Genomic DNA, 15,187 nt, shown 5'->3' with positions numbered 1-15,187 from the left:
AGCCGACTGGGCATACTTCTCCATTAAACGCATCCACGACCTGTACCATGCTGCCGACAGCCTCTTATGCAGTCGACAGGTCCTTCAAAGTCTTCCATGTCCTACTCCAAGTCCAACACTGGTCACTACTGCACCTCATGCTCCTAAATTCTGATTCTAGTCATCTTTTCTGGCTGCCCCTTCTGGATTACCTTCTGAGAATGTCCATGGCAATTCTTGCACATGATAGTCAGCTGGGATACAAAAAGTAAGTTGAGACCTGTAAGATTACTCCCTCCAGCTTTTGAGATGTAAAGGTGTAAGAACCTCCCCTTCTGTCTCTTGTAATCATCCCTCCCTCAGAAATAGAAAAAGATCTTCTTTTATCTTGTTTTGGCCTAGAGAGAGAAAATATCTAGAGAGAGAATTCAAAATTGAGATATTTTTGGATACAAAAATTCTCCAAATATCTTAGATGAATTCTTTTGAAATAGAAGTTCAAAATAAACTTTCCAATGTGCATTAGGAATTAATAGAATATGTGTATAAAGAACCTGAGCCTAAGAATCCACATTTTCAAAAAAAAAATCGATTAAGGTCCAAATAAGGTTCCAGAAGACCAATAAGATTAATCCAAGTGTTGGATGAAATAAATACAATGAATAAAAGAAAATAGTCCAAAAATGAGTAAATGTTCACATAAGATGAAGAGTTGACTAAGTACATGGTTTATTAGTTAAAAATCAAGCTATATTCATTAAAAAATGAGATATTTACGTGAAATGATGCATTTTTGACACCTCAATAAGATGAAAAATCCACTTGAGCTAGGCGCCTTCTTCATCATCATTGTTTGGCTTTTTTAATTCAAAATAATCAAGATATTTCATCTCTCCTCTCTCCTGGTGCCAACTTGATCAAAAAGGAGACCAAACTAATCCAAATCTTGTCCAAATTTGGACAAACTGAAGCTGGTAGGCTCTAGAACCCAGTTGGACTTGGTTAGTGACCTCCCTCACCTATAAATAGACTCTCATTCCTTTGTATTTTCATATTGGAGCAACACCATGCTAGTATTATCTCTAAATTAGCATATTTCTACTCTCTCTCTAATTTGCCTCTTCTCTTGAGAGCTTTGGAGCTTCTCTTTTCTCCATCCTCTCTTGGAGATTACCCTCCCTCTCTTGGTAGCCAAGCACTTGCTTGGGGGCTTCACTTCTAACCAAAGAAACAAGCCCAAATCAAAGGTAAACCTATTTTAATGGTTTTTTTTCAATTTTCTCAATGATTTTCTTCTTCTCAACTCCTCTAAAACTTGAGAAGCTTTCTAAGCAATGGTTTTTCTTCAAATCAAGATTTCCCAAAGATTCATAATGTCTATTTAGATTAATGTTAATTTTTATACTTAATCATAATGTTTTCTTTAAGAAAAGTTCTCTTGAAAAGATTAATCATCTTTATGGCTAAATCCTTGGTAGAAGAATGATTCTAATTGATATTCTAAGCTTGACAAGCTAGAAAAAGAGAATAGTTAATTTTATGATTTTTAATCTAGGAAAAAGGATGATTAATTCTTTTAAACTTGTTTATGATATGAAAAAATCATATTAATTCATCCTAAATTGAAAGAGAGTTATGCTAACATTTTCAAGAATGAGAAATGATTATTTTAGTTTAATCAAAAGAATTAATCATAATTATGATTATAATTATACTAAGTAGACATAAATTAATTTTAGTCCAAAAGAGGAGTTTCTATCATATTTTCATTACAAGTTTTTAATTCAATTTAGAAAGTTGAACAATTTCAGTAATTGCAACGAAGCTCTGACAAAAATTTTCAGAAAAGAGATAAATCTTATTTTTTTAATAAATGCAAAAAGAGAAATTTCTATCATATTCTAGGTTTAGATATTTTATGCTAAAAGAATTATTTTTATCATATTTATGAAAAATACTTTTAGTATTTATGCATAATTATTAAATTAAGAGAAAAGATGAATTTTTGATATATTTATTTTCATGCATAAAGATTTAGATGCAAAAAGAGGAATCCTCATGATATTCTAGATTCAAACATTTTAAATGTTAAAAGAGAAATTTTTAATATATTTCAAAATAGTATTTTTATCAAAAGTGAAATTATGAGTATTATCATTTTATGGAAATAAATTTATGCGAAATAAATTTTATGCAAAAAGAGGAGTTTCAAGAATTATTCAATTGTCAAAAAAATAAAGATGGGTATACACAAATTTTCTAGAATCGTGAGAATTATGAAAATGATTCATTTAGATAAATGAATTAGCAAATATAGGTATAATTGATTTTGTAAATCCCATGAATCTTTTATTCAAAAAGAAGAATATTGAGTATATCTTATTTTGAGAAATTTGAGAAAGAATGTGAAAATATTCATCGAGAAAACTTAGATAATTCTTAATCAGAAAAAGGAAATTGAATACATTGAACTTTTGGAAATTGACGTACATGTCTAGATTCTCGGAAAATAGAATCTTGGAGTACTTTCTGAACGAGAAAAGGCCTTCCCAAGAAAAGACCAAAAACACGCTACTTGAATGAACGTATGACTGATTTATTCCTAAATTCCCTGGAAACGGAATCTGAAATCTCTGAGAGGATCAAAGATCCAAGAAGTGAACAGAAATTTAGATTTAATGGAATCGAGAAAAGTTGCCTTTAACTAAGCCAAGTAATTGGTAGAGACTTAGAAAAGTTCTGTCAGTATCGAAAGTAGAGTAACTGTACTTTCAAACTGAGATGGGAATGGATGTGAGTGGATGTGAATGAATGTGAATAGATGTAAATAGATGTGATGTAATATGGATAGATGTGAATGTAATATGAATAGATGTAAATAGATGTGATGTAATATGGATAGATGTGAATGCATGTGAATAGATATGTTATGATCTGAATGGTTATGAATGGATGAGAATGAATGTGATGTGAATGGATGTGAATAGATGTAAATGGAAGTAATGTGATGTGATGTGGATAGATGTGAATGGATGTGATGTGGATAGATGTGGATAGATGTGAATGGATGTGATGTGATGTGAATGGATCGGAATGGATGTAAATGGATGTGGAAATGATGCGATTAGATGTGAGTTGATGTGCAAATGATGTGATTAGATGTGAGTTAATGTAGGAATGATGTGATGTGATGTGATGGATTGATGTAGAAAAATGTGAAAAGATGAGAAATGATGATGTAGAAATGATGTGATGTGATGTGATGGATTGATGTGATGTGATGTGATGTGATGTGAGTTGATGTAGGAATAATGTGATGTGATGTGATGGATTGATGTGATGTGATGGATTGATGTAGAAAAATATGGAAAGATGAGAAATGATGAGGAATAATGTGAAAGGAAGTGGAATGATGAGATATGATGAGGAATAATATGAAAGGATATGGAATGATGAGGAAAGATGAGAATTTTCTTTAGAACTGTATTTGTATATGAAATCTATTTTTTAAAGACTATTATATGTCCAGAATGCTGGGAAGCATTTTGACTATCTTGTCGATTAAGGTCGTGAGGACCTAAGTGAAAAGGTTGTAACAGCTGACAGAGAGTCAATGAAGAACAAAACCTAGTGGGTTTCAAAGTGGCACGGACGCTGCTCGCTGAAGCTCCCGCCTTCACCCCTGCGCTCGCGCTGCTCGCCCCTCGCCTTCCCTCCCTCGGGCCCTTTCCTCCCCCCGCCTGCCATCGCTTCTGCGCCCCCCCCCCTCTTCTCGCCATTGCGCCCCCCCCCCTTCTTCTTGCGTACTCGCCCTCTTGCGCCCCCCCTTCCTCGCTGCTGCGCCCCCCCCCTCCTCGCCATCTCGCCCCCCCCCTCCTAGCCTCTTCACCTGTTCGCCCCCCCCCCTTTTTTCGCGCCCACCTCTCTTCAGCAGCGCCCCGCCCCCCCTCCCTTTCGCGTTGCTGCCGCCCCCCCCCCGGGCTTCTCCTTCGACTTTTCGCCCCCTCCCTCCTCTTTCGTGCTGTTTTTCACCCCCAGGGGGTTTTGTTTTTTTTTTCCTTTTCCTCCGGTCTTCCGCCTCTCTGTGTGCAGCCCGTTTCTTGCAGGATTTCCGCTTTCGCCTCGCCTTCGCCTGAGCTTCAGACTCTGATGGAGACTCCTCCCGCCTCGCCTCAGAGGGACTCATCCGCAGCCCCCTCGCCCACCCCCGAGGACAGACCCATCAGGCTTTCTCTTTCGCCGGAAGAGGAAGCGAGCCTCACCGCAGAGGTGGAACGCCTCCAGGCTCATTCCACCATCTGCCGTATAGTCGGCACTCGCCCCAGCAGAGGGGAGATCAGGGATCTTCTTCAGGCCCGCCTTCTTGCAGATGTGGGCAAGATCCTGGATGTACAGCTCCTAGGCCGGGGACATTATCAGATCGAGTTCGAGGCCGCCCAGAGCGTTGCCAAGGTCCTTGCCATGAGTCCCCTGGACATCAGGGGTGCTCGGGCTTTCTTCAGACCTTGGCAGCATGGATTTGACCCAGCAGCGGCGGAGCAGGGAGAGCGCCTCTTCCATGTTACAGTTTGCTTCCCTGGACTCCGCCGGGAGTATCTTCCGCTCCTCTCCAAGCTCGGAGCATTGGTGGGCTCGGTACTAGAGACTGGCCCCTCAGCAGCTTCAGTGGTGGCCAGAGCAGCTGGGCTACCTTCGGTCAGAGTGTTGGTGTCTGACATCTCCTCCCTTCCTAAGGTCATTCAGCTACCTAGGATAGGGGGGGGATGGATAGATCAGAGAGTGGAGTTCTCGGGGCTCCCGAATCAGTGCTTCATTTGCAGGCAGGTCGGTCATCTGGCCAAGGCCTGCCCTCGCAGGAGACCCCGACCCTCACCACAGCAGCAGGCTACTGATGGCCCGCCCACAGATTCGACTCGGCAGGCTGCCTCCGGGACACCTGCTCAGGCCACAGAGACCTCGGAGTGGCAACCTGGACATGGGCGCCGCCGAGGGAGACAGCCACAGCAGCATGCCCAGAGACTGCTGCAGCAGCAGCCACAGTCTCAGCCTCACTGGGTTCCCGTGAGGAACAGCTTTTCTCCCCTCGAGGAGGAGACCCCCGCGGCGACGACCGAGGACCAGGAGATGCCAGCACCCCCTCCTTGTCCCCCCCCCACCGCCTCGCTTCCGCCATCGCCTCCTCCCGTCTCCGCTCCGGTTTCGGCAGCGGCTCCCTCTCCATCCCCCTCGCCTCCCCCTCCGCCCGCCTCTCCCTCCCGGGAGGCCCTGGCGGTTCCCTGGCGTTCACCTGCAGTCCGGAGAGCGCTGAGCACTGATCTCGCTCGAGCATCACAGAGGAGACCTATGCCGATTAGGACTTCACGGATTTCATCTATCCGCAGTCGGTTGAGTCGCCTTGGCATTAGACAGCGCTCGGAGACTTTTGATTATACTTTCACACGGCTTTTTGGAGCAGAGGGCCCCCATGAGCCAGCACCCATCCGAGCTCATGTAGTGATACCTCCGGCCCGCGGAGAGGAGGCACTAGACTCAGCGGTGGCCTTCTCTTTCCCTCTATGTGGCCCTTGCGACCGGGAGTGGACTCTAGAGCTCGCTCTCAGCACTTTGAAGACTCAGGCAGTTGAGTTTTCTCATCACATGAGCGATCTGGAGGTGACAGATGTGATAGGCCGACTTTGGGAGTTGGCTCATTTTTTCTTGGATCCCGGGGGTGTGGATACCTCAGGGATTCGGCATTTGGTCGTGCGCATAGTGGCCGACTTAGCACGCGACCCTGGATATGTGTGTATACACGAGGTTTCTCTGTCAGAGCAGGAGGCAGTCGCCATGGGCCACAGCCACTGGCGCCTGATCCGGGATTCTTGCAGTACACCGGGTGGGCAGATTCGCAGCCGCTCAGATGGGGACTACTCTCCATCCAAGCCGCTTGCGAAGGCCCGCCGCACGGCTGAGACAGCATCCACCTCAGCAGGACATCCATGAGGATCATCTCATGGAATGTACAGGGCCTTGGCGGAGCACACTTTATACGCTATCGTGGTTGCTTGAGGCAGGAGCTTCAGAGATGCCTCGTTGGTGGCAGCATTGATATTTTGATGATGCAGGAGCACCACTTGGGTGAGCAGGATCCGGAGATATGGTTCGGTGATGCCTGGTAGATGGGACACTTTTTGGTCTGCAGGGTTTGGTCCTTTGGGTGGACAGGGAGGAGTATGCATGGTCATTGCAGATGTATGGCGGCAGGCCATTGTGGATCGAGGGATCATTGTGCCTGGTAGAGCACAGTATGTCATTCTGAGGATGCATGATGAGCTATTGGGCGTGCTCAACGTCTATGCGCCCAATCATGCTAGTGCCAGAGCAGAGTTCTGGACCCAGGTTACGGATGCATTGCCAGAGGCCACACATTGGTGTGTCAGGGGAGACTTCAACATGCTTGAGGACCCGGCAGATAGGGTGGGAGGCAGTCATGTTACAGTGCACGGCACGGAGCTTGCAGCTTGGGATCGGTTTTGCATGTCACTGAGGATCACTGATGCATGGCAGCATGGGGCTTTCTCCCGGTCTCAGGACAGTCTTAGTTTCTCTCGGTCCGATCGCTGGCAGGGAGGGACTAATCTATCACGGATTGATCGCTTTTATGTGGGCAACTGGTTAGGGGAGCGAGGGGGCTCCGTCGGCATTCTCGCTGGCACCTCATTTTCAGATCATGCGCCAGTTATATTGACATTGGAAAAGGGGACACGGGAGCCCAGCTTGGAGTTGAGGATCCCAGAGAGGATACTTACAGATCCCAGTCTCACTGAGGACATTGAGAGGATCTGGCATGATAGTCAGTGCTCTGACCAGGATGCAGCGGGCCAGTGTGCCCAGGGACTCACCGATCTTAGCTCTTTTCTTCACGCTGCAGCTTTGACACGGCTGAGAGAGATTCGCGAGCGGGAGCATCGGCTGAGACGCAGCCTTGCTTTGCTACAGCGCCTTCAGGAGCAGCAGCCTGCATGTGAGTGGGTGGCGTCCCAGCTGCGCCAGGCACGCCAGGAGGTTAGAGAGGTAGAGGAGCAGACACGAGTTTTACTATCGTCGTCAAGCCTCTCAGTGGACGCAGCTTGGTGATAGAGTGACTGGAGAGTTTTTTGAGATCACTGGACCCCGTCATGCGCGAGCAGGAGTCCGCCAGCTTAGTAGGCCGGTTGGATCGGTAGCTACTGAGCTTGGGGAGATTAGAGCCATTGCCACTGCATTTTATAGAGACCTGCTTTCAGCGGAGCCAGCCACTGAGGATGGAGATGTCTGCAGACAAACTGTGTGGGCCCATGTGCAGAGGAGGGTCACAGACCAGATGCGTACAATTCTAGGTGCGCCTCTGTCAAAGATTGAGCTTGCCGAGGCCTTGAGGGTCCTGCCGCGACATAGTTGCCCAGGGGAGGACGGACTGACGCCGGCCTTTTTTATGCGCTATTGGGACCTTTTGGGGCCAGGCCTCCGCAGGGGCTTTCGCATGTTTTGGACACTGGGGTGATGCCACAGAGCTTTTCAGAGGGCTTGATCTATCTTATCCCCAAGGGGGAGGGAGTATCAGATGATATTCGGCATTGGAGGCCTATTACGATCCTCAATACCGTCTACAAGGTCTTAGCAAAGGCCTTGAGTTTGAGGATCCAGCCCTTCCTGGGGGAGTTGATTCATGCTACTCAGACAGGATTTGTCAAGGAGCGCAGTATCCTTGACAACATCTTTACTTTCTGGGAGGCGACGGCCCAAGCTGGATTTCTTGGCGAGGACTTGGTCGTGATGCTTCTCGATTTTGAGAAGGCATACGATAGAGTTGATTGGGGTTTCTTAGAGGGCACTATGCTTCGCCTGGGCTTTGAGCCAGGATGGATCAGAGGGGTGGCGGCTCTGTATTCCACAGCTCGCAGCCAGGTGTGCTGATTGCAGGAGGACGGGGGCCGAGTTTTGAGCTGACTAGATCAGTCCGTCAGGGGTGTCCCCTCGCTCCTTTTCTTTTTCTCTTCTTTGCAGAGGCTATGAGCATGTATTTGACGGCAGAGGAGGTTGGTTTGAGAGGACTGCAGCTCCCAGTCTGGGGGGAGGACCTGCTTGATGCTGAGTTTGCATTGCATGGCCAAGAGGCCAATCTTCTTCGGGCAGAGCAGTCGCTCCAGGTTTTTAGTGCAGCTTCGAGAGCATTGATCAATTGGCGCAAGACAGTGGCCTTTTGGATCAGTAGTGCTCCCACTCCGGCATGGAGCCCGGACCCCGGTTTTAGATGGATTCCTCCAGGCACAGCAGTGCGGTATTTGGGATGCCAGATTGGCCTAGATTTGTCACCTGAGCAGCAGATTGCCCCGCTTCTTCTGAGCATTCGGAAGAAGCTTTTGTATTGGAGTACAGCTCGACTATCCTTGGCCGGAAGGGTGGTGGTGGCAAATCAGGTGCTGTTAGCAACCATGTGGTACATTACGTCTTGCTGGATTTTCTCGAGCTCTTGCATCAGCCAGGTACAGAGGCTGATCAGGAACTTTCTGTGGTCTGGGCGGGACGGTCAGCCAGCTCGGGCAAAGGTTGCATGGGCAGTTATTACACTTCCGTTGGCTCAGGGAGGTTTGGGCATTATAGATCCAGTCGATCAGAGTAGAGCCTTATTGGGGAAGCTTATTGTTCGGGGGTTGCTTCCAGGCGCTGAGCCTTGGAAAGAGCTCCTCTTGCAGCGGCTGCAGGCTCGGGCGCCCCCAGCAGGGAGTACTTGGGCACCAGAGATTCGCTGGATCTTCATAGAGATGAGGAGGACAGGCCTCAGTAGAGGATGGGAGGACAAATTTGCTTTGAGTATCCTGAGAGCTTGGGAGCTGCTGAGACCGGGGCTCTCTCAGCGACCTCCTCCTTGTGTTGAGGACCGGGCCAGACAGCCGCTCATCTGGAGCCCAGCGGTTCGCACGGAGCAGGGTCATATGCTGGGTTCTCGGCCTCGTCTAGCCTGGGGACCTTTAGCGGCAGGCCCAGCTCGTAGTTTTGGAGACTGGCAGACCTTCTGCAGTCTCCCAGAGGAGATCCAGATGGAGAGGCTGAGTCACTTCAGAGGGGGATTGATTATGAGGGATGATATTCAGGAGGCACTCACAGAGGAGTGGTTCACGCCTCTTGAGCCAGTGGCCCCACGGTGGATGGGAGCCTTTACACAGTTGGAGATCCTGATTGCAGTCAGAGCTTGCACAGAGGATGGCGGTTGCCTCTACTATGAGATTCAGGATGAGGGCAGACTCCAGAGAGTGGAGATGGAGTTGCCTTTGGTTGCAGAGTGCACCTTTCAGAGGATTCGGGTAGTGGCCGCCGCTTCTCGGAAGTGGCATATTGACCCCGACCCTGCAGATGTGCTCCCGGATTGGTGCATATGGGCATATGCAGCGCGCTTGGCCCGGCTACAGTGGGACCCCGGGGAGTACGAGTGGCATGATCCTTATGCATCCCTTGAGGCCACAGAGATTACCTTTTTCCAGTATACTGTTCGGCTGGGGCGGCATATTTTGACGGCGAGGAGGACGGTCTCTCCAGCGACAGCGGGGCATTGGCGGCTGCAGGGACTCTCACAGGAGTTCCTGGAGGATTTTTGAGCTCGGCTCTGGGCTAGTCGACAGGCCCGCAGGATCTCGACTTTTCAGTGGCTGGTCGCCCACAGGGGCTCAGCAGTTGGCACTTGGCTTGTTTACAGCGGTCTTCCGGCGACCTGCGTCCGATGCGGCCACCCTATGGAGACACAGAGACATTGCCTTTGGGATTGCCCTCAGGCGCAGCAGATTTGGCTGCGGATGCTGCGTATTCTGGCTCCCCTCTCTCCAGAGGGTATGTTTACGTGGGGTGCCGCTGCTTGGTCAACCTCGTCAGGGCCTGCGATGGGCTATGAGATGGAGCAGGGAAGTCAGGCCATCAAATTTATTAGGGGCCAGCCTCGCCTGGTTCCGGCACCGGATTTCTCGTCCGCCAGCTGGACACAGGAGAGGGATTTACGATGGGAGCTCCTCAGCAGCCTCACCATCTGGTTCACCTGGAGGGCCCGGTGCTTCACGGCCTTTGAGGGGAGATTGGAGCCACCAGCAGAGACTGTACGGGGGATTTGGCAGGAGTTGATCCACACCCTACGAGGACAGTACGACCGCATCCGGGGAGACTCGGATGAGGCGATCTTGCGGCGCCAGGCCTTTCACACCACTTGGCGTTGTGGCCCCTTCTACACCTTACACACGGGATCCCCCCGTTGGCACTACAGGCCACCTGTTTGGCTCTTCCCCCCCCCCCCTATTGTATGATTTAGCCTCTCAGTCCATTGTGCTGATGCTTGTATTTTGCAGCACCTAGGGAGAGTCTCCCGGGCTGCCATGCTATATTCCCTGCTCTTTTTCTCTTATGAGCAGGAGAGATTTTTTGTAGCCCTACGGGCGTTTTTTATATAACTAATGAAAGGATCTTTTCTCGGGAAAAAAAAGAGTCAATGAAGAACATCTCGCGTGCAAAGGTCGACCGAGGTCTTGACCAGTCTCGGTTCGATTAAAATGGTGAGCTTCCGGTATGGTGGATGAGGGAGCAAGGAAGCGGCCTATGAGTGAAGCGCTAGGTCACCTGCGAAGGAACCTAGATGGTGCTGACCATACGGTGCTCGGGCTCTGGGTCGCCCAGGATACCCCGCGTGCGTCGAGGAAGAAAACGGGACAATGAGTTGGAGTTGTTTTCCGAACATGGGCATGGATCTGGTTGATTGGCCTTGCTGGTCTTCAACAAATGAGTCCATGGCTCTTTTATATGGATCTTGTTGGTGGTTGATCTTGCTGATCTTCAACGGAGAGTCCATCTGGATTTTTCTTATGTGATTATATTTCCGGGTACTATGAGCTAGGAACTATTGAAGAGAGTCCTGAGTGAGTAGGTGGTGAGCGTTCTGGTTGCCAATGATGTTATAGGTACACCGATGAAGGAATGATTGGAAATTGGACTTCAAGCTAGATATTTTGGAGGATTATAATCAATGGTTGTATACACAAGAAGAATCCCGGATGATACAAAATGGAATGGGGGCCATGGGGCCATTTTATATGGCCCCAAATACCCAGTCGGCCTGTGCTAAAGGCAGCCGACGGCCTCATGACTGGTGTCATCCAGTCGGCCATCATCAGAGAGGTCCACAACCTGTATAATCCAGTCGGCCTGCTCCAGAAGGTGAACACGTGCACACTAGTGCAGTCGGCCAGCCACTGGGTCATCCTGCCATCATAGGGCAGCCACCCAAACCATGGAAAAATAGGAAAAAATGGGCAAAAAATATGAAGAGTGGGGAAAAATGAGAAAACACCCAATACGGGCGGGCACACCCACAACAGAGGCCCTGGTGTATATGTATAGACAGGAGATGACTTCTAACATATACATGATTACCATCATTGTGAAACATTACATGAGCATATACATCCTGCAAACATAAACCAACTTGCACATGACACAGCACTAGGGACTGAAGTTGGTGGGCCAGCGCCCCCCCCCCGCGCCCCCGCCCCGAGGTATCTTTATTACCAGCAGAAGTATTTTTATATACAAGATGTGGGTGCCCGGAGAGTACACACTCATCCACCGACACCAGATTTATCCAACTATGGAAACATAAGTAAACACAGTACCTGCAACTCCTCGGTCACCAACCAAGGTCGAGCGGTCACCAATCCCTCCTGTTGCAACACCCTCGGTCACCAACCAAAGTTGAGCGATCACCAACCGCTCCTGTAGAACACCCTCAGTCACCAACCACAATAGAGTGATCACCAATCACTCCTGTACTTTGATAGAGCGGTCACCAACCCTCTAACAAAGTGCTGTCCCAAACCTACAAAACAGTAACCAGCCATGGTTTTGGCTCACTGGCCACCCACAAGTTCCACCAGATCACACCCCCAGGCTTGGTACTTGTCTAGGGACATGTTTGCTCAAGTTTCGTTCCCGAGAAACCTCCTGCAAACCTGTAAAAACAGCCAATAATGGCCCTTATAACGATCGGCCAGCTCCTGTAGAGGCTCTACTCACTCCGTCCAAGCCCGAAAAACAATCCCAACAGCCATGCACAAGCTCCTGGAGCCAAATCGATCAGCCTGTAGCCCTGTAGATGAAGTCAACATGCCCTGTAGAGAGAGAAATAGAAGCCAGCCAGCCCTGGGACCCGTGTGCTTCGCATGTATTCCACCTGCAGCTCATGCATATGAGTAAACTTGCTGTTTTTCCTGCCCACACAGCTCCTAACAGCCCACGATTTCCAGTTGAGTGCTCTACAACTCAGGGCTTGCCCAATTTGACCCTCCCACACCCAGAATAGCAACTCGTGGAGCTTTTTAGGAGTGCCCGGGTGCCCATCTTTCATATTTGACCTTGGTTCATTAAAAATAGTCCACCCTGATGTGACCTCACTTATAAAATTATAAGTGTGTCTGCCCACACTTTAAGTGAATGTGAACCCTGCACCCAATAAACCTTAGTAACATGAAATAATGAATAAATTGGGTTAAGTGTGCACACTTACCACCTGCAAAACACATAAGGAAACCATATGAGTCCCAAACAGGTGTGCACACGCGTATCCACGGGTTGTCCAAGCGTCCCTGCCAATGCCCGTGGACATTCACAGGCAAAATACCAAACAATGTCCAGGCATCAAAAACAAGTCATCCATGCATGTGCAACTCACATACATATGCTGGTGCACAAACATAGTGGATGAAATCTCCCAACTTACATCTTGTACATCCAACTAGCCTGTTCACTCACAGGCGCCGTCCACACAAAACCAAAAAGTACTCACCAGGGTAACCACCCTTCCATGAGTCCAGAGTCACTCTCGAGGGTTACCACCCTTCCATGAGTTCATAAATCATGCCAAGAACTCACACCAGGATACCAATCCTTCCATGGAGCCCTTCCACATGTATTCAATCATGACATCATTTCTGACGTCTACCAGAGAAGTGGTGACATGGACTAACTGACTGACTTGCTATGCTTAAGAATGACCTACGTGGCTCATGCATGACTTATCCTCGACTGAGGATTACAATGGGGTCACGGCGTACGACAAATATCATCCTGAAAGGAACTAATACTGTACAATGTTGCACTAATGATGATGAGCCAGCTTGTCACCATGCACTACAATGCAAAGTGCATGTGACAGTCTTAAGATAGGCGGTCTACTAAGTCCTTTGGAGATCCCGCATCACAGATGGGAGAGTATTCCCATGGATTTTATTACAAGGCTACCAAAGACACTGAAAGGACATGACTATGTGAGGGTGGTCCTTTCACAAAACTTAGAAAGATAGGTGAGGTTGCTTAGAAAATAAAACTACTAGAAAGATCCCATCTTTCATGTCATTTTTTCAAAAAATTGGGCGACAAGGAAAATCTGGCAGATAATGAAGCTCCTCTTAAGTTTATAGAACCATGTAGTCTTCCACATGAGTTAAGAAAGTAACCTGTCTGTTCACAAATAGGGTGTCTGGACGTTAATTGATATATAGAGATTGGGTGGTTCATTCAACTAATGCCATGCTAGACTATTCTAATAACACATTTACTATTTTGAGTCTTTTCTCCATGAGCTTGGCAAGGAAGGCTGCATGCTAGGGTTTAGGGTTCTAACAGTTTAATAGTCGATCTTGAATAAAAGTGCTGATCCCCTTGTAAATTGCACACCAAATGACGGCCCAAATCTCATCTAAGCTTAGAATCAGGGCTGAACAAAAAACAGGGGGAACAAGGTACCTTTCGTAAGGAATTCAACAACCCCCGGCCCCCGCCCCAACCCCACCTTTCCTTCTCTTTTCCCCTTCCCCTACAGTTGATCCCCCTGTTAGCCTGCTATAGGGGACCCAACAAGAAGAAGAGGAGCGCGTGGGGGGCAGGGGCCCGGGGAGGGGGGGTGCTTTTTGCTCTTTTGACATTCCCAGCCCCAGCAGTGTATAGGCTCTGAACATGCAGCAGGCCACAGCGAAATTTGTCCAGATCTCAAGTCCGAAGCCTGCTCTGTTTGATCTTAGTATGTCATCCTTGGTGAAATTTCCCATCACATGGGTGCACCTATTCTCCCCTAGGGACTCCTAATCTCCTATCACACGCATGCACCTACTCTCCTAGGGCATCCTTGCTTGTGCTATAGACTCAATGGCCTTGTCCCTTTATCAAACAGGGGTCCCAACGGTCCATATGCACCCTGTACAATTATGGCACATGCATCAGAGTGACAAAGCATGAGAAATGAAAACAACAAATCCATGCTAGCTAAAGTAGACGTGATCTATGCCTCCTGAATCCATCAGCATCTGATATAAAACTGAGTCAGCCTCTAAGAAGCATCCCAAACCTTGAAGGCCAGGAGTCAACGACTTGGGTTATGGTGCAAAAAACGAGTTGCCATCACAGTACACTAATTTTTTTGCAACCAATGAGAATCACTGGATGATAAAGGATAGCTTCAGTGGGATCTAACCTGAAATCTACGATTTTTCTCTGAAAGCTCGAAAAGAAAACTAAATATCACTTGTCAAAACCACAAATCAGATTACGGAACCTGTAAAACTGTGATCAAGAGAGAAAAAAAAAAAACAGATTCCTACTCTGCGCAGATCTCATTCTCGATATACGGAAAATTTTATGAAATTACCTAAAATAGCAACGTAAATGCTCAAAAAATATACATATACAAACGCGCTGAACTTAAGCGGGCCTTCTGCACGTTGCCGTACCTTGATCAAGAGGCGTCGTTATTTGGCGGAAAGGAAAATCAGGCGTCCGAGGCGAGCAGAAAAATGTGAACTGTTTAAATTCAGGGACTGCACTTGGTTACTAATTTCTGATTCTTATTGCTTATAAGAATGATGTGATGAATACCTTACTTAAGGGACGCAGTGCTTTTTAAAAAAAACATATTTTTCAACCAATCAAAACTAGGACCCATCCAGTAATCTCTATAACTAAAATACATGAAAAATCGTTCCTTAATTAATAAGGGCTACGTAATATCATTAAGTTTTTTTTTTGGTGGGTACATATTCACTCTTTGTATATTAATTAATTTTTCCATGGATACCCCAATTTAATTTTTGATAAAAACACTTAGGCTTTGCAACCTTAGTAATAACCTTAGTGTAGGATAGATTTTAATATTTATTTATTAATC

At 47.5% G+C, this 15,187-nt stretch overlaps 1 protein-coding gene across 2 annotated transcripts in view; it reads right to left on the bottom strand.

The window, feature by feature from the left end:
• LOC147622914 (ALA-interacting subunit 1-like) overlaps nucleotides 1–14,896 on the bottom strand; it is a 60,933-nt gene extending 46,037 nt beyond the window's left edge. For both annotated transcript variants that reach the window (XM_086822524.1, XM_086822523.1), the window contains exon 1: nucleotides 14,754–14,896. The gene's annotated coding sequence lies outside the window, so the exon portion shown is untranslated. The remainder of the gene's footprint in view (nucleotides 1–14,753) is intronic.
• Between the last annotated feature and the right edge of the window lie 291 nt (nucleotides 14,897–15,187).

This window comes from Cibotium barometz, chromosome 28 (genome assembly GCF_041138505.1).
Source record: "Cibotium barometz isolate CiBa-2024 chromosome 28, ASM4113850v1, whole genome shotgun sequence".
In the NCBI taxonomy this organism is placed as follows: Eukaryota; Viridiplantae; Streptophyta; class Polypodiopsida; order Cyatheales; family Cibotiaceae; genus Cibotium; species Cibotium barometz.
Note: the sequence above shows the minus strand (reverse complement) of the source record. Positions and strands in the feature narration are given on the sequence as shown.